This window comes from Martes martes (genome assembly GCF_963455335.1).
Source record: "Martes martes genome assembly, chromosome: 4".
In the NCBI taxonomy this organism is placed as follows: domain Eukaryota; kingdom Metazoa; phylum Chordata; class Mammalia; order Carnivora; family Mustelidae; genus Martes; species Martes martes.
The window spans coordinates 63,547,697-63,568,706 of record NC_137891.1 but is presented as its reverse complement, the minus strand read 5'-3'; the positions used below and the strand labels follow the sequence as shown (position 1 = coordinate 63,568,706).

Sequence of the window (21,010 nt, the reverse complement as noted above, 5' to 3'; positions counted from 1 at the left end):
TTTTTTTGCATAGACTTCTGGAAAACTCATACCTAGTGGTAGTCAGAATTTAGTCCATTATCAGGAATGTTTTCCTTCTTTTTTTTTTAATATTTTATTTATTTATTTGACACAGAGAGAGAGACAATGAAAGGAGGAATACAAGCAAGAGAAGCAGGAGAAGGAGAAGCAGGCTTCCCACCGAGCAGGGAGCCTGATGTGGGGCTTGATCCCAGAACCTTGGGATCATGACCTGAGCTGAAGGCAGATGCTTAATGACTGAGTCACCCAGGCGCCCCTCATTTTTCCTTCTTTTTATCGAAGTATGATTAACATACAATGTTATATTAGTTTTATGTGTACATTATAGTGGTTCAACAATTCTATGCACTTTCCAGTGCTCATAAAGATAAGTGTATTGTTAATCTCTTTTATCTATTTCACCCCTCCCCAATTTACATTCCCACCACTAGTATGTGAGGATTCCTTTTTCATGAGCGTTTATACCTTCATTCTTTCCCCACGTTGTCTACATGTTTTACTTTATCTTTTTCCCTCCACTTTTCATTTATGCTATTTGATCATAATTTATACTTCTTTGGAAAATACTTTTTCTTTCTGAAATAAGGATGAATATAAATATGTCCTATAAATCATTAAATGACCTACTCTTGGTCCAAATAATTTAGGCATATCCAAGGATATATTTGAATCTTCTGTTTCCTGTTGTTACACATGACAGCTGGCTTTCCTTCTAAAAATATTTGTTTGGCTCATTCTGGATTGTTTAGTGAGAATATATTTGCAGAATGATGTCTCTCAGGGTTAGCCTTATGAGTAGCAGAGACAAAGCTGCCTAAAAGGCAAGCTTTGAGACTCAGGGCTTTTGCATGGTCTGTTTTCTCTGCTTCAGAGTTTTCCCTCTCGCCTCACTCACATGGCCAGCTCCTCCTGCCATTCAGATCTCAGGGTTAAACATGTTGTCAGAGAGGCCATCACAGACAACTCAGTCTCAACAGCTTCCCGTCAGGCTCTACCCATGCCACAGTGTTTCATTCCCCTACAGTACTCATCAAGTGTGGCAGTTTCTTACTTATTTGTTGAGTGTTTGGCTCCCTCTCTTAAATAAAACCTCCACAAGGAAAGGGATTTGGCCAGCCTTGTTCCCTGACTTATTTCCACAATGCATGGTAGCACACTTCCTACATTTAGCTATTTGTTCTCACTCTTCTTACTAAACATTATTTTAAAAGGTTAAATAAACTTCTCTAGATGGGATATTATGGAACCATTTAAAATGTAGAAAAGATGAATTCAAGATTATATGTATGATATTATTATAACTGTGTGGCATATGCAAAAAGATAAGAATGGGTAAGAATGGGATCCAGCTTTTATAGGGGATACAAGGTTAAAGGGCTGTTTTTGCTCCTACACCATTCTGAGTTTCTAGACTCTCTGTGATACTGTGCTACTGCTTTTAGCATTAAGTTAATTGTTTTAGATGATTTCGTCTTCTTGAGGCCCCTGCTAACTCCCACCTGCACACTGTATTTGCATATTAGTACTGAATTTCTTATAATGAAAACATTAATGGGGCCTATTGGCAGAGGCTGAGAGGAAAATCCCTCACTGAGCAGACAAATCAGAAGTGATGGTTAGGAGAGGCTAGGAGCACGTAGCCTGGAAATGAGTGTCAGATGGGTAGAAATGGTGTTGGGCGGGTGGAAGGAATGAGTCGGCATTTTCAAACACAACCCGACTATCATTTTTACCAACCCCTGCCTTTTTAAAAATCCTCTTTAAAGAGCTGAAAACATTGAGAATTGCACGCACACACACGCACACACACACACACACACACACTCACTCTGTTTCTCCACTCATTGTGGCCATGCTCCTTAAACAAGAATATGCATTCATGATGACAAATGCCTATAATGTGGGCAAAATGCTAGAGTCACATAAATTTAAAGATAATCAAACTTCAGAGAATTTCCATGCTTCCAACTTTGTCACTTTTAGCTCTGTGTCCAGACATCCGGGAGAAAGAATTCACAGTCCTGGGCCACTGAAGATGCAAGAGTTTTGGAACACTGAATTATGGGATGAGTGCCAAATGAGGGTGGCATTCAGAGTCCTCCAAAATCTATTTAACCCTACTTTTCATTTTCCCCCCACACTGCCTTCAGTGTGAGCCAGGCTAGTTTGCCCAATTACTCCAGTACGTATAATGTCAAGTCTTTGCTTGGCATTCTCTCTACGTTGAGTATTTTCTTTGTTTTCCAAAATGTCTTAGACTAGGTTCCTCGGGAGACGGACTCTGGGGTGGAGATTTTCATGTAGATGGTTGATCGTGGAGTGCTCATAGGTGCATCTTGAAGGGAGTGAAGGCTGTGGGTTTGAGTGGAGGAACAAAGTGAACTGTGAGGCAGTTATAAGAAAGCCCTCAACTGATCACATAGGAAGGAACCTTCACTAGGAGAGCCTTGGAAGTGGGGAGGCCTTTAAAGGCTGTTCAATAGAAGCATGGGGCTGGGCTTTTGTACTTCAGTGATTAGAAGCACACTTCCTTCAGAAAGAGGGAGTGTGACCTTGGATGAGGCAGTTGCCTTCTTGGAAGGACAATTCTGGACAAGGCCTTAGGTGAGAGCCTCCAATAGCTAATCCTCCTGGCAGCTGGCACAGTGAGTTTTTGTTTCTGAACAAAGGATCTGGGCACATTCCCCAGAACCTCCATTTTCCTATCTGAGTATCAACCAGTCATTAAGGGATACTTCATGTTTTGTCTCTTTAATGAAATATTTTGGACATCTCTGGCTGCCCTAGATTTTCTGTTTCTGTGAACTATTGCACTTAGGGGCTGTGCCACTCACTTTAAGGGTTAATGACAATGTTGCTTAACTACTTTCTGGGTTACTTTCTGGGTTTGTCTTTCTAACTATACTGTTGGCTTTTCCCCCATAATATTCCTCCTAAGTATCTAATTTTTAATCATCATAAGAATTTAAACACTTGTTGAATGAATAAATGCATAAAAACAGCATGGCTTGCAGAAATGCAAGATAATCTTTGCTTTTTCATAAAGCTGGCTAAATCTTTCCACTACTTCTAATTTTCACAAATGAAAAATATGCGAAGACCTCAAAGAAAGCTAAAAGATGATCCACAAAGTAAAAGGCATTAAAATCTCTATAGTACAGGAGTCAGTGGCTCCACCTTTTTTGTATACGTGTAAGATGGACTGATTTGGATTTTCTGTTGTTTGTTAAGAGTCTTAAGTTTTCTGTGTGTGGTTAAAATGTTGTGATTTGCATAAAGTAAAAAACATAACTATTTTTGTGACTCCATTCAATCTAAGCAAGCCTAAGAAAGATGCAGCTAAAATAAATGGCATCCCCTTTTGTTTGTTTAATTGATTGCCTTCTCACTCACATGGGGTACACATCTGGGATTCTTAAGTGGAGGGTTTTTTTCTTGCTGGCTCATTTTGACCAAATAATGGTTATTCATAAAAAATATATATAGTTTGTAGAAATTAATTCTGTATCTGATGTTTTCTTTTCACTGATACTGAGATTTTATTTAATATCCAGCAGAGTTTTCATTTGTGAAAAGTAAATGCCTTGCTGAGGTAAAAATAGACAAATTGGTCATTTTACTCTTCTCTGGGTTAGTGAAGGTGTTATGGAATCTCTATTAGTTTACTTTCTTCTGTATTTTAATAAAATTAAAAGTGTGATTTTGGAGGATCATCCAGCTTAATGAAGTCCTGCTTCAAAAGGGCTTTAATGCCAGCCTATGCTGAAAGTGAGGAGGTTTTACCATGGATTATTCTCTGATATTGGACCAGAAAGTGGATTTAATTATGATGAAAGAAGTTTATCACTTTGATTTTAAATGTGCATGGTGAAACATGCTAAATTACCTTATTTATTCTTACTTAGAAATTATTTGGGATTTTCCTATGTAAAGAGCCATATTGTTTGTGAAAATGACAGTGTTGTTTCTTTCTTTCCAGTTATCATAGCTTTTATTTCCTTTTTGCTCCATATGATGATATGACCGCTGTCATTAGTGAAAAGTAGTAAAAAATGACAGTTTTGTTTCTTTTCCGTCTTGATAGCTTTTATGTCTTTTTAAAAATCAGAGCTAAGAATTTGAATACAATGTTGAGAAGAAGTGGTAATACTTCATAATTTTTTGAGTGGGTCCTGATTTTAAGAGGAATGATCATTGTAACATTAGTAGGTTTTTAATAGATACTTTATGAAGTTAGGAAGTTTCCTTCTTTTAGTAGCTTGCTAGGATTTTTGAATTAAAAACTGAGTTCACTTGGGGTACCTGGTGGCTCAGTTGGTAGAACATGTGACTCTTGATCTTGAGGTTGTGAGTTCGAGCCCCACATTGGGCATGGAGATTACTTTAAAAAAACTGATGGGGCCGCCTGGGTGGCTCAGTCAATTGAGCATCTGACTCTTGATTTCTGCTCAGGTCATGATCTCTGTGCCCTGGGACTGAGCCCCATGTTGAGCTTTGTGCTCTGTGTGGTGTCTGCTTGTCCCTCTGCTCCCGTCACCCCCACTCACTTGTGTTTTCCTTCTGTCTCTAAAATAAATAAATAAACAAATCTTTAAAAAATTAAGTTCACTTAATATTTAACAGTCTTTCTTTGTCTATAGAGGTGACCATATGACTTTTCTCTTTTATTCTATTAATTTGAAGAATTACTTTATTGGATTTTTAAAATGTTAAACCAGTTTTGCATTTCTGGAAGAAACTGATTCTGATTGAAATGTATAATCCATTTTTTACATTGCTGGGTTTGGATTGCTTATGTTATTTAAGACTTTCTCCCTCTACTTTTAGAAGTTTTAAACTGAATTTTGTGTGTGTGTGGTTTTCTCAGAAATAGAAGGACGTATGTTGAGTCGCCACACCATTAGCCACTGTCCATAAATCAGTGAATCCCTACTTCTGGCAATAGATAAGTTATGTGGGCAAGTAAGTGTTCTTAAAGCTTGGGAGCCTTTCTCTCTATCTTTCTAGAAGACATCTTAGTGGACATAAAATGCTTTAACAGTCTACTTTTTTTTTTTTTTAATTTCTTTTCAGCGTAACAGAATTCATTGTTTTTGCACCACACCCAGTGCTCCATGCAATACGTGCCCTCCATGATACCCACCACCTGGCTCCCCCAACCTCCCACCCCCTGCCCCTTCAAAACCCTCAGATTGTTTTTCAGAGTCGATAGTCTCTCATGGTTCACCTCCCCTTCCAATTTCCCTCAACTCCCTTCTCTCCATCTCCCTATGTCCTCCATGTTATTTGTTATGCTCCACAAATAAGTGAAACCATATGATAATTGACTCTCTGCTTGACTTATTTCACTCAGCATAATCTCTTCCAGTCCCGTCCATGTTGATACAAAAGTTGGGTATTCATCCTTTCTAATGAAGGCAGAATACTCGATAGTGTATATGGACCACATCTTCCTTATCCATTCATCCGTTGAAGGGCATCTTGGTTCTTTCCACAGTTTGGCGACCATGGCCATTGCTGCTATAAACATTGGGGTACAGATGGCCCTTCTTTTCACTACATCTGTATCTTTGGGGTAAATACCCAGTAGTGCAATTGCAGGGCCATAGGGAATCTCTATTTTTAATTTCTTGTGGAATCTCCACACTGTTCTCCAAAGTGGCTGCACCAACTTGCATTCCCACCAACAGCATAAGAGGGTTCCCCTTTCTCCACATCCTCTCCAACACACGTTGTTTCCTGTCTTGCTAATTTTGGCCATTCTAACTGGTGTAAGGTGGTATCTCAATGTGGTTTTAATTTGAATCTCCCTGATGGCTAGTGATGATGAACATTTTTTCATGTGTCTGATAGCCATTTGTATGTCTTCATTGGAGAAGAGTCTGTTCTTATCTTCTTCCCATTTTTTGATATGATTATCTGTTTTGTGTGTGTTGAGTTTGAGGAGTTCTTTGTAGATCCTGGATATCAACCTTTTGTCTGTACTGTCATTTGCAAATATCTTCCCCCATTCCTTGGGTTGCCTCTTTTTTAACAGTCTACCTTGATCTTTATGCCAGTGTATTATGCAGGTCTGAATCAGTCTCAAATTTTGTTTTGTTTTGGTTTTGTTTGTTTTCCTCTTTCTCCTAGTTATGGGTCATAATGAATTCCCCATAAAGATGTACATACAGATTGCCGGAAAGGAGGCAATGTAGCAGAAGTATGTATTTAAGGAGTCTGAGCCATCTGCCAATGTAACTTACCATACTCTGGGTTTCTGCTGTACATATCCAATCTTATGGCTTGGTAGTCCAAGAATACCCAGTTCATAATGGACATTTCAGGTCTCATGGCCAATTCATGTCCAATAGTCAGGTGTACTTCTGAAATATATCTAGAGGCATATTTCAGAAGGAAACTGGTTGTCTGGAGAAGCACACAGGACTTTACTAAAAATATCTTGGGGCCCGAGTGTATTCTCCTGTGCGGGCTTGCTAGGCACTCAGTGCAGCATCCCACTTGGTCCAGGCACTTGGAGTATTCTTGGATCTCCTGCAACATAAGGATTCAGTGCTAGAACGGCACGTACTATGGCTGGATCTGCTGCAGAGTCTGGCCTTGCTCTGGACCCCAGTCAGAAACAGCAGCCTAATGGGCTAATCAGTGTGTTCAAGTATCCAGGATATCAAAGGCGTGCCCCTTTGTTGTGTGTGGTGGTGTGGGCACAGCAACTTTGGAGGGGTAATCTTGTAGGATTAATGGCCCTCAGAGATTTCACCAACTTGGTACATCCCTAGATTTTCGTGAGGCCAGACTCTCCATTCTGGTAACTCAAGTCAGGTTTTAGCCTACCAGATCTAGTTTGTTTTTTTTTTTTTTCTTTTTATATAGATTGAGTAATATTCTGTAGGCTGCCCATCTGTTCCACTTCTAGGGACACCATGATTAATTATTAGGCAATATGAAAGACTACTGCTGGTCAGAACATTTTGCTTATCATTTGGTTCTTGTTGCTCATTGTGATAAATACATCCTTCCTGTCTGTGGAGGTTAAGCAGTGGTGCCTGACCTTTTTTACTCTGGAAGCCATCATCCCAGTTGAAGGGAGAGCCTGTCTCAGTGGCATTGTTTTCCCTCTCATCCCTGGCCTTCAGAAGACAGCCACCACAGGGCTTTTCAAGGATACACTCTTGCTCCTCTCCCTAATGTGTTTCCTAATGCTTTAGTGAAGTGAATGTCGTCATCCCTGTGTAGATTCAAAGGTGAGTGAATGTGCAGTTTTCACATAATAAATTCGCTCCACTGTTCTTATCTTTCTAAACATTTGGATTCTTTCCTTTGTAGCCTGATATACTATGGAATCTCAACGTTACTGAATGCCGGAATCTGTTGAGGCTCAGTGTCTGTCAACCGACTCAGCAAATTGTTAGAACATGAGAGCTAACACTTCACATGAGGAAAACGTAGATTCTTCCATATCAATCAGCCCAGTACAATCCAGTGTTTTATTGCATTTGCTCTGATCTAACATCCTTAGAATTCGTTTCTACATATATTTTTGCCAAAATAAATTAGGGACATCTTATGGAGTATAGACTATCTCCTACATGGTCAGCCTTTTTACCTGTCTCCCAGGAAGAAGCTGATACCGGATTATGGTTATAAAAAAAAAAGGTGGTTGAGAGAGTCTTAACGAGAAACGTTATTCCACTGCAAGGTAGCTACCCAGGTGAGGTTATTCAGGACCTGAATGAAGTAAGACTATCTCCTCAACGAAGAATAGCATGATTCCCATGAAATCATATGTATAGCTAAAAGAGATACAAGATTGTTTTACTGCAGCTGGTAAAGCTTTGTGGTTCTCTGTGATTTGAGCTGAGAGTTTAAAGCTCTGAGCTTACCATTATTTCTGTAAGCTGTCAGTTGAGGCAGAATCCCCCTTATGATCATTACTTGCAGTCCTTATGCTCACCATTATTATAATCGTGGTCAAGTGTAGCAGCCATTCGGTTCCCCGGGGCACAGCCTTCTCCAAGCGATTTCTCACAGTCAGACATTGGTGATAATATTTTAAAGTGTGATGTGTCTATATGTCACATATTGTTAGTATCGTAACTCTCATTGGCAAGGAGTTTAATGTTGGGGTTCAAGCATATGACCAAGCTAATCATAAAGTTCCATCTCCAAGGGTCTCAATCCTAAGTACTGATGAGGAGCAAGATGGAAAACAGAAGGCACATTTACTATTTCAACAGAGATAATTTGTTATGGGGAACTGGAGGAATAGGGGTTGGAGGACTGAAAAGGCAAATAGGGGAAAGCTGGGGTGACGCCAATTCAGTATCTTCAGGAAGCAGCTTCACTGATAGCCTGGGGAACAAAGGGAAGAAACTGTAGGTATCAGAATTTAGTGGAGGGGGCCCCTCCTGCTCAGAAAGCAGCTTAACCTAGATGGTACTGGTACCTCTGTGGAGGTACTCCACAATGAGAGTGGCTCCCCAAGTACCAACGGAAGCTAGAGACAGGAACCCAGCGGGACAAGGGGTTATGTTGACAGGAACAGCAAGCAGTCAGGATGGAGTAAGTGCCTTCTTCTCCCCTCTCCAGTTTTCCTCATGCTCCCTCTGTTGGTATAAACTTAATAGGGAGCCAGCTGCCAAAGGAAATGAGGTTTTCAGAGTCCTAGCTCCTGATTATAAAGCAGACTATAGAAGTATGGATGTGTTGAGAAATAAGGTTTCATAATTGGCACAAATATTACAAATTTTCTCTTGGCTTGGCTTGGGGGAGTGCATCGTGGAAGGAGAATGAAACAACCCAGCTTTCTCTGCATATAGGAATTCCCTTCAAAGAATTTTCCTCTCTAGCTTTATGTTACATTGACTTCTGTGGTTAATGGTGTTTATACCAGTTTGGTCCCTCTTAACAAGTCCTGGATGGATGTGTGCAGCATTTCATATTTGTATTAGGGTTCTCCAGAGAAACAGTACCTATGTACACACACACACACACACACACACACACACACACACACACACACGTAGATTTGTCATGGGAATTGAGTCAGATGGTTGAGGCCAAGAAGTCCCATGATCTGTTGTCTTGAAGTTAGAGAACCAGGAAAGTTGGTGGTGTAATTCATTACTAGTCCAAAGGCCCGAGAACCGGGAGAGAACCAGTGTCCAAGGTTGAAAAAGGTGGATATTCCAGTTTTAACAGAGAGAGTAAGTTTCTCCCTTCCTCTGCCTTTTTATTCTATTCAGGCTCTCAGTGGATTGGATGAGGCCCGTCCACTTTGGTCAGGACAGTCTTCTTTACTCATCTACTGAGTCTCAAATGCTAATCTTCCCTGGAGATACTCTCATGGACACACTGAGAAATAATGTTTTTCCAGTTATGTGGGCATCCCTTAGCCCAGCCAATTTGACACATCAAATTAGTCATTATAGTCATTATAGTTTTCAATATGGTTTACTTCTAATCCACTGTTCTCTAATTTAAAGCTTTAGCCAAAATTTCTGAGACAGTTGGAACTGCCTCATTCCACATCCTAGCACACTGGTTAATTTACTAATGAGATTTATTGCCTTTTTAAAAAAGTCACAGTGTATTTTATTTATAGCAGCATATGGCCAAAAAATTAAAATGTTTTTATATATTCATTTTTATATGAAATACATATTTTGGAGTTTATTTTCTAATTAGTAGTCCTGGTATATGACAGAATTAGAATAAGTACAATCAAAAGAGATTAATAATAAGATACAAAATGATGTAATTCTTTGTTAAAGGACAGTTATAATTCAAAATTTTTGATTTGAAGATTCTATTAGAAATATATTTGCATGTCTTCTGATGTGTTTTAGATAAATCTACAGCAAACACAGGATGCAAGCTCCTAATCCTTGATACTCAGCCTCTCTTTTTATGAAATCCAACTTAAAATGAAAGTTTTCCCCCATTTCTGACTATAGCACAACAGATGTGAACCTATTTTATTATTCATATTAGATAGGATTTGTTGTAATTCTAAACTGACCAGCCATGGATATAATTTGAGGTCCCAGCTATCCACCAAACACAGATGAAGATATTTGAACTTTCTTGTAATTATTCAGCTTCAGCTTTGAAATTCAGAATAAAGCCTCGAGGATACCACATAACTCCTAAAACATTAGCTATATGAAGAATCTCTATGTGAAACATACCAATCAACTTAAGGTAGTTATCTTCATTGTTCTCTTTTAAAAAATAAATGATCAAGGCTTAAAGAGTTTAAATAATTTGCCCAAGATCGTGTTTAAGTGCTAAAATTAGGATCTGCCTTAGGGGAAAAATGTTTGGCCCTTGCAGTTAAAAATTGTTCAAATATCAGTTTCTCCTTTTACTAGAAGTGTGGCATTAGGAAATTACTTAACTTCCTTAACTTTCATTTAATCAACCATAAAGTAGAGTAAATATTTCCTACCTTTAGCAGCTTGTGAAGATTAAGGATATATGCTTGGATTTAGTGACTAGTATAAAACACGAGTCAATAAATAGTTTTCTCTTCTCCATATAGGAAAAGGTTTTATAGAATCAACATCATTAAGATTCTTTGAGATGTTTTCTAACTCTATCAGAGATAGTTCTGTGATGACTCATCCACTTAGAATTAATTGGACTTAATTTTACGCCTTATAGGAAAGACATTTTATTTTTGAGCAATAAAGTCACATAGGAAATTGAATTTTGACATGGCTTTCCCTATATCATGTTCTAACTGAAATGTTTTATTTGTGCCACCCTATCCATAAAAATCATTTATGTACTGATATTTATATGCATGTGTTAGTTATAGGCATATACAACAGCATTAATAAATTTTATACATAATAAGCATGTGAACAAAGACCTTTTCAAAAGATGAGATAAAAATAAATCTAAGTAGGAGTTCCAATATTTTCTTCCCATTCCCTAACATATGGTCGTGTACACTCCATTAAGAAACCACTGCTCCAACCATTTAGTGGACATAACAAGGATTGTTACAATAGAAACTCATTATATAGGATATTCCTACTTTCTTTTCTGCTTTTCTTGCTGTTGTCTTTCAAGCCCAGAAAACAAACGGGATGACCTGAGACAAGGTGCTCTTTCAGTCATGAAAGACTAATTCATGAAGTATTGTTACAGAGCGGGCCCCTAAGAATATTATTTTGCTTAGAAAAACAAAGTACAAACTACTTAAAATACTCACATGTCTTAACCTATTGTAGTCTAGAAATTAGCACCTAGTTAGCGAGTTCTTATTATATACCAACACTGTGCTAGGTGTTAATTTGTTCCGAAAGTATGATTAGACTTGGTGACACTATGTATTATAAATAATATATAGATGTGTTCAGCAAGATAGCCAAGTGGTTAAGAGGTTGGACTTTAGAATCAGACACATCTAGTTTTGAATCAAGTCCTGAAACTTGCTTATACCACTAATCTCCCTCCATCAATCCAACCATCATCTACCCTTCAAAGTTTGTGGCATGCCTGCAGCATACCATCGACTATGCTAGGTGCTGAGGTGTTGAGGACACACAATGTTACATGAGGCAAGGTCAAGGTCCCTATCCTTTTTCTGTTCATTTTTGTATCCCCAAGACCTAGAACAATGCATATTTTTGTTGTGGAAAAGAAGGAAGGAAGGAAGGAAGGAGTGAAGAAAGGAAGGAAGGAAGGAGGAAAGAGAAGGGGAGAGAAGGGAGGGAGTAGGGGAAGGAAGGAGGGAAGGAAGGAAGGAAAGGAGGGAGGGAAGATCATTTGGTATTTCGAAAGGCAGATGTCAAATTAGAAAACTTAGATAAATAATTATATAATTTTAATTGAATTGAGAAGAGAAAGGGGAAGTATAGTTGTTGTGAGACCTTATAAATGAGGGTACCTCATGAAGCAGAGGTAGGCCATGTGAGTATTCCTTCAGGTAGTGAAAAGACAGAACATAGATTTAATAGGGTTGATGGATGTAAGTTGAAAGAAAGAGTAGGAGCAAGATTTGGGCAGAGGAATAACATAATAGGGTGGGAGAATGCCCTGAGGTAGTGAGATGCTTGGTCTAATTGACACTGAACTAGGCTGGTGTGCCTTGGAAATAGAGAATGAAGGGAGGAATTGTGCAGAAAATGCTGGAACAGTGGTCAGGATTCAGATCCTCCAAAAACCTGTAGGGTCATTTAGCTACCTACTTTTTGGTTCCTCTGCCTTTCCTTTTATGTGCTGTGTGTCTTTCTCTTTTCCCCTCAATCATTTCACTTCCCTCTACCCATGCCTGTTTATATGACTGTATTTTATTTTCTAAAGATCTTTATTTATTTGACAGAGAGACAGAGATCACAAGTAGGCAGAGAGGCAGGCAGAGAGAGAGGAGGAAGCAGGCTCCCTGCTGAGCAGAGAGCCCGATGTGGGGCTCGATCCCAGGACCCTGAGACCATGACCTGAGCCGAAGGCAGAGGCTTAACCTACTGAGCCACCCAGGCACCCTGATTTGACTGTATTTTAACTAAACAAATAAAAACAAAACTAATGGCAAAAAATCTTTCCTACCATGTTGTAATCCTTTAAAGGAAAGCCATCCTGAGTTCTTGTATGCACCATTAAAATTGAATCCGTAGTACTCAGTGAATTGTAAGTGCTACTGACTTAGAATCTGATTGAGCTAGCCTATGACATTTCTTTTTTATACAGGAGATTTCTATTTCAGAATTTCTAGTGAAGAGATGTCAACAGGGGGACCATGCTCTTGGACACAAAGGCTGTAGTAGAAAAGTTGTCTGTAACCTAAGGATTTGGATCTCAGAGCTCCAAAGTTCCAAAGGAACTTCTATGGTCTAAATGTTTGTGCCCCCTGGGATGTTGACATTTTGATGTCCAGTATCATGGTGCTAGGAAGTAGGGCGTTGCAGAGTGCTTAGGTCATGAGGCTGAATCATGAAGTGTTCTTTTAAAAGAGGTTCCACAGAGATCCTTCACCCCTTCCACCATGTGAGGACACAGTGAAAAGACAGTCATCCATGAACTGGGAAGTGGGCCCTCAAAAGACACCCCATCTTCTAGCACCATGTTCCTGGACTTTCTAGACTTTGAACTTTGAGAAATAAGTGGTTTTATTTATAAGCTACCTAATCTGTGATATGTTTGTTTTGTTTTGCTTTGTTTTGTTTTATAATATTCCATATATTCTAAGACAGGAATGTGCTGTTTTGTTTTGCCTTTTTTTTTTTTTTCTTGTTTGAAATGTCAGCAACAAAAGCTGAGAACAGGAACCCTGATACAGGTCCAGTTGTGAGAGAGGCAGAAGCAAGAAGCAAGAAGCAAGAGTGATGAGTTGGTAAACCTGTCATTAGAAATAAAAGCAGATGATAGAAGTACAGGTTTCAGTTACAATCTCAGTAAGAATCTTCTAAGATTCTGCTACTCACAATTGTATCTAACGTCATTGTGTGTCGTTGGACATTGTGTTATATTAAGTGTGAATCCTTAGGAAATATTTACATGACTCCCCCTCCCTGGTTCATTTTGTAAAGTTATTTAGTGTTTTTTTTTTTTAAGCCATATGTGTGAATGTGCTAAGGAATAGACCTGATAATGTTGATTTGGAATCATACTATGTAATTTATTTCCTGCATAATTAATTTACTTGCTTTTTCAACAAATACTTACTGACAACTCTTTTTTTTTTCAGATTCTATGCTTGAATGGTAATAGTCTTTAGAGTAAACTCCTTGTCCCCTAAACTCCTCCATGCCTTGATTTTTTTGGGTAAGATTAAGTTTCTCCTACAGCAGTGAAGAGCCTTCTTTAGGATGAAGCCCACACTATGGATATCAAAGCAGAGAGGCAGAAATGACCAGGTCCTTGCTGGGTCCTTAGTGATGCTAGTGAGCCCTTCAATCAACCAACCTGAAGTCTATCAAGCTGAGGACTTTCTAGCTAAGTAAGCCAATAAATCTTGTTTATTATTTAATGTAGTTAGAATTGGGTTTTCTATTACTTGCAACCCCAAACATCTTAAGCCATACACAGATAGGATGTATAAATTGAGGGATTAAACAATAAAGAGGTTAGGGTGTCTGTGTTGAAAGGAACATTTATTTTTAAAGTTTGAGGCTTGGATCAATATACAAAGACTGATATTAAGAATATCTAACTAAAAATAGAAGCCCGATACTATAGGGGCACCTGGGTGGCTCAGTTGGTTAAGCAACTGTCTTCGGCTCAGGTCATAATCCCAGGGTCCTGGGATCGAGCCCCACATCGGGCTCCCTGCTCAGGGGGGAGGCTGCTTCTCTCTCCCCCACTCCCCTACTTGTGCTCTCTCCCTATGCCGAATAAATAAATAAAATCTTAAAAAAAAAAAAGAAGCCCGATACTATAAATTTCAAAAAATAAAAGATTATCTTTGAAATGAAAATGGACAATGAGGCATCCAACATTTGTATGAATTCCCTATATATTATTAAATGTATTTTAAAGTTGTTCTTCAGGGTTCTCAAAAAAGAAGACTTGCTATGTGAACAAAGTAAGCATACTTTAAATGACCTAATTTATTAGTAAAACACATATATTTGGATAAACAAATAAATTAAATTTAATACTATACTAATTTGTAAACCATAGCTTATAAGTAATTGTTTGGAGAGAGAATGAGATGATGGAATGCTTTAGCTGTTGATGCATATTTGCAAATCAGACTTTGCATCTCTAGGACATTCCATTATTACTTCAGTTGTCAGTCTCTTGTGCAGCCTGTTCTGCTGACAAGAATCAGACTTTTAGGAACAATACTCTAGAAAGCATCTGTTCCCTTTCCCACAAATGGACAATGTCTACTATAGTTTTCACATTCCTACAGTAGACTAAGTGTGAAGTTTATCTCCCTCCATCTCTATTTGCCCCACTCCATAGCAGCGTTGACTTAGATAAAACTTATTGGGATATCATTTTATTTTATTTTAAAAACCCATTTACTCACTTATTTGAGAGAGAGAGGGAGGAAGAGTGTAAGTAGGGGGAGGGGCAGAGGGAGAGAATGCCCAAGCAGACTCCGCACTGAGCAGGGAGCCTCACCCAGAGCTTGATCTGGAGCTTGATCTCATGACCCATGACATCATGACCTGAGCCAAAACCAGGAGTCAGATGCTTAACTGACTGAACTACCAGGCTCACCCAATATGGAATATCATTTTAACCATTGTTGGTACTTTTGCTTTTCTTTCTGACTTTGGTCCCAGTCCTGCTGTTACAACTTTATCTGTTCTCTTTTCTTCCATTGCTTGGACCTCCCTTTCATTTCTCTTTGTAGTGTTATCTCATTCCTTCCACAGGTTGTCGATGTTCAAAGAAATAAATAAAATAAATATAATAAATAAAATAAAACCTGAGCAATGTAGGCCACTTTTTAGAAAATTAAAAAAAAAATCCATACTGTTATTTTGGACACAAATATGCCAGGATACCCTTCTGTTCCTCCTGGGCACATATGTATCTACCCTTCACCTTTGTCTTGTTCCATGTTAATCCGAGGCTCCTCTAATTGTTAAAGAAAATATCTTCAGGGTTATTAAGATTTGTACTATGGCTCAATGCCTTTAAATTTGCTTGATAGATTAAAAAAATAGTAGCTACATTTTCTCTGACAGGAACAAGATGTACTTGAAAGAGAAATTGAGTTCAGCCCAGAAAAATAAGTTGTAGAGAATGAAACTTGAAGAGAAATCCAGCATTTAATTATGTTTAATTGTCACTGTGGAAATTTCTGTTTACAGTATTGTCATTTTTAAAAAGATATTTTTAGAAGTGACATTTTGATTAGGATAATTTCCTGCTTCCAACAAGTGCGTTTTTATCAGTATTTGGCTCTGTGGCTGTCAAACCAGCAAAACCGTTGATAGGTTTTTTAGATTGGATGAATGCAAGCTCCGGATTTCTTGGCTCTAATTGGGGCTTACTGAATGCGTTGATATTTTATTGACATAAAAAATCCATTTTATGTAACACTAATTTAATTCAGTTGTATCACTTGCTAAATAGATATACATAAGACACTGATGAGGTCAGCAAATGTTTTATTTGTGCAGACAGTTTGGAAAGAAACTCAGGTTGAACCCAACCTTGGAAGAATATATATATTACTTAATAAAAGGCAATCAAGATTTATAACACAGACACTTGCTTCAGAAGATTCTTATGGGAAAACATTAACTTTTTTACTTGTCGAATTGTGCCTTGAAGCTAAATTTCAATGGAGAGTCCATATTAATAAATTAGATAATAAAATGTAGGCAGAAAGGTGAAAGCTGCTGAGATAAGTTATCTTAGGAAAAGAAGGCTTTTAGGTGGAGGAATTAAAATTAAGAATTTTAGAATAATTATCATGAACTAAAGTAGGAATAATTTTAGTTATTTAGTAGAAGAGCAGGTTAATGAAAGAACACTTAAATAATTTTTCCTGAATATTTTAAGGATTACGAGAAGAATATACGGGATTGGCTAGTTTGTCACATTATCTGAAAGAGGAAGATTAGCTTATGATTCTCTAAGAAGAAGGGAAAACAGTAAATTTCATGAGTCTGTATTCAGAAGCCCTGCTCTCAGTTTAAATCTTCTAAAGGGAAGACTTATAGGTTAACTAATCAGACTTTAATTAGTCCACTTAATCCCTGCATTTCATATACAGCCAGTACCATATTTTCCAGTTTGTAAATGTTGCTTTTTGAATATTCCATCATCATTGGGAAGACCTCCACCATTTATATCCTATGTTTAAAACACAAAACATTTATAAGATTTATTAGGTAATTAAAAGAGGCAACTAAATGGGTTACAAATTATGTGTCTTAAACATGGTATGTGTTCTGTTCCATTTACAAAATATTAAAATAACCATTGCTTAAAAATAGAGATTAGGGGCACCTGGGTGGCTCAGTGGGTTAAGGCCTCTGCCTTCAGCTCAGGTCATGATCCCGGGGTCCTGGGATCGAGCCCCTCATCGGGCTCTCTGCTCCGTGGAGAGCCTGCTTTCTCCTCCCTCTCTGCCTGCCTCTCTGCCTACTTGTGATCTCTGTCTGTCAAATAAATAAATAAAATAAAAAAAATAGAGATTAAAAATCATCAAAATAAGTTTTATAAACTCATGATCAGAAGTAACTGTAATTAAATTTTTAATTTATGTTTTCCATTCTTTTTTATGCATATATTTTGTTTATTTAACAAAAGTGATTCATACTACACAAACTGGCAACTTGAAAGTTTCATTTAGAAATATATCTTGCATAAAAAATTATACTGATATCTTAAATTTAACACTACTTCAATGTATAAAGCATCATAACATATTTAACCAGTTTCGTATTTTACTATTTTTCCATCTTTGAAACTGTAAACATTACTGTGATGGGTACATATATATCTCTGCTTCCTAGAGGAAATTCTCATTAATATATTTGTTATATAAAAAGATGTGCTCACTTTAGGGAATTTTACATATATTGCCAAACTGCTTTCCAGAGTGATTTTTACAGGTTACAATCTCGGCAGCGTTGTAGGTTTTTTTTTTTTCCCCTTCATATTTAGCCTTTATTTCCTCATCTATAAAATAAGATAATAATATGATAATAATACAGTTCTTTCCCACTTTCTAGGCTTGTTGGGAAAACACGTTGTAATGACATGTGAAAATGGTTTCTATAGAGAATTAGAAGCTTGATGTTTCAAGGTCCCAATGGAGTTTTCTCCAATACCTGCCATTCTCTGTATTACTGTGGCTTCCATGAGCCTCTGTGTTTACTGATTCTTTCTCTCCTGTCATTGAGTTCTTATGTTCTAGATATTGAGCCAATCACTTTACATTCAGTACAAATAAAATAGTCTGAAAAGTTGATATTGTGACCCACTCAATAAATCAGTTATGTAATTGTGTCTGTTTATCTGCTTAATCCTTAAACTCCACATACCTTTATTAGTTGGAAATAACATGTTTCTGTCCCAACCTACTCTTTGTAAGTCCCAGGAAAACCCAAGGGGTTACATAATCTAAAGAAAGGGGAATCATCAGTCCATCTCTTTACATACTCTAAATACAAAGGGCTTGATATATAGATTTACAAACCCTGCTTTTTCTTCTGTAAGAGCCATTCTCTTTGCTGCTGTGTGATTTACCCTCTGTGAAAGACCCCATACATGATTCCAAAGGGTATTTCCAAGTATCTGTCCATCTAAGGAAGATTATCTTCCATAATTCCATGTGGTCCTCTAGTTTCACGTAATTTCCAAAATAGCTTAAAACTTTTCTTACTAAGAAACTAAATGATGTAATCTCTGTCAGGGAACCTCTACCATTAGATGGCAACCATCAGAGAATGTCATCTTAGGAGAGGCCATTGCGATCTGAGCCTTGGCTTGCAAAGTCCAGAGACTAGCTCTTGATATCCAGCATTGGTGAGCAAGTCCTGGAAAAAGCAAAACAACACAACAAAAAGCAAACAAACAAACAAAAAAAAACACCACCTCATTCTTACCAAAATACATACCAGCCAGGGGAGAACAGCAGAATGCCAAGTTTATCTTAAAAAGAGAGATTGAGGGGCACCTGGGTGGCTCAGTGGGTTAAAGCCTCTGCCTTCAGCTCAGGTCATGATCTCAGGGTCCTGGGATTGAGCCCTGCATCAGGCTCTCTGTTCAGCGGGGAGCCTGCTTCCCCCTCTCTCTCTGCTTGCCTCTCTGCCTGCTTGTGATCTCTGTCTGTCAAATAAATAAATGAAATCTTTAAAAAAAGAGAGATTGACAAATGTATCCTGGACTAGCAATACCGGTTTTTCTTGTAGCCAAGCCTTATGAGAAGAAAATTATTTTTCTAATACATTTCATCAATTTTTTTCTGTAAGAAATCTTCATTTTGGGGGTTGAGAATAGGTAGACTATATATATTTTCCAGGATTTTCTCTCCATATGAATAGAGGTATGTGAGACTCAGAAGATTCCTTAGGGACATTGATTGGAACAGCTGGAGCTCGATGTGTTGGTATCAGGCTAAGATGTTCCATACATTAGTTGTATGAAAGGAAGGTTTAGTTTCTGCAAATAGGTAAATACTTAAAGACTAGTTATTAAGACCTTACCACTGGATGGGTCTTGGATGAGCACTGCCATTGTTTGCCTCTATACTCTACTTTTTATGCTTCTATAGTTGACCACCATCCCTTCCAGTTGACTGATTTCTTTTTTTAGGTTTGTTAAGTATAGCCATGTAGGAAGGAAGCCTCTTTTTAGATAATTTTTTAAAAGATTTTATTTATTTATTTGAGAGAGAGAATGAGAGGGAGAGCATGAGAGGGGAGACGTCAGAGGGAGAAGCAGACTCCCTGCCGAGCAGGGAGCCCAGTGTGGGGCTTCATCCGGGGACTTAGGATCATGACCTGAGCCAAAGGCAGTTGCTTAACCAACTGAGCCACCCAGGTGCCCAGAAAATTTTTTATATCTATGTTTTCACCTCTTGTGTGTTGTTGTTTATAGATTTTTGCTTAGTGTTCCAGTTATCTCATTTATAAGTTTTTTTAGAGTGCCAAATCTATAACCCTCAACACTTAAAACACATGAGTTATTTGATACTTTTATTATTATTTTTATTGTGTCCATTTTGCATATGAAGGATCTTAGCTTTATAGAGATGACATAACTTTCCCAAAATATACAGAGCACAATTAGAGGAATATGATACGAAGCTGGGATATGTCTGAATCCAAAGTCCATACTTAAACTTTTTTTTAATTTTTAGATTTTTTAGCTTTATGGAGCCATGACTATAACATTATATAAGCTTAAGATGTACAAAGTGTTGATTTTGTGTACTTATATATTGCAGTACAATTACCACCATAGTATTAGTTAACACCTCTATCAGATCACAAAAGTACCTTTTTGCTTTTGTGGTAAGAACATTTGAGATCTACTCTCTTGGCAATGTTCAGGTAGATCATAGAGATTATTAACTATAACCACCAAGCTGTACATCAGAAGTTATTCCTCTTATAACTGGAAGTTTGTACCCTTTGACCAGCATCTCCTCATTTCTCCCACTCTCCTAGCCCAGTAGGAGAGTATGTGTTGGGGTTTTTAAGATTCTGGGTATAAGTGAGATAATATAATATTTATCTGACTCATTTCACTTAGCATAATGCCCTCAAGTTTTATCCATGTTGTTGTAAATATTCCTTTTCTCATGGCTCCATAACATTCCATTGTATATATACACACTACATATTCTTCATTCATTCATCTGTTGATAGATACTTAGGTTGTTTCCATATCTTGGCTTTTGTGAGTAATGCTGCATGGATGCTATATGTAATGAACATGGGAGTGCAGATACTTCTTTGAGATCCTGTTTTCATTTCTTTTGGATATGTACCCGGGAGTGGAATTGCTGGATCATTTGATAGTTTCTTTTTCTTTTCTTCTCTCTCTTTTTTTAAAAGATTTATTTGGGAGAGGGAGAGCAGAGTGAGAGAGAGAAAGGGAGAGGCAGAGGAAGATAAAGAAGCAGGCTCCCCACGGAGCAGGGAGCCTGATGCAGGGCTCTATTCCAGGACCCTGAGACCTGGGCTAAGGCAGACATTTAACCAACCAAGCCACCAGGCACCCCATTTGATAGTTTCATTTCTAGCGTTAAATTTTAATTTTTAAAGGGACCTCCATATTGTTTTCCATAATGGCTGTATCAATTTACATCTTCCCAACAGCACGCAAAGGTTCCCTTTTCTCCACATTCTCACTAACACTTATTTTCTCTTGTCTTTTTGATGACCAAAGGTCATACTTTTAACTATTTAGCTAGTTTGCCCTGTAACTCCTTAAATTCTCTACTCTGCCCAGGAGAGCAGCCACCAACCACTTGTGGCTATTTAAATTAAATTAAGTTAAATTAGATTAAATTAAAAATCCAGTCTTTAGTCTCATTAGCCACATTTCAAGAGTTCAG

General features: G+C 37.9%; 1 protein-coding gene across 1 annotated transcript in view; it reads left to right on the top strand.

The window, feature by feature from the left end:
• Window positions 1-21,010, top strand: part of LOC308341016 (uncharacterized protein C8orf34) — a gene marked incomplete at both ends in the record, with an annotated part of 367,987 nt that overhangs the window by 12,913 nt on the left and 334,064 nt on the right. The gene's annotated exons all lie outside the window — the stretch shown is intronic.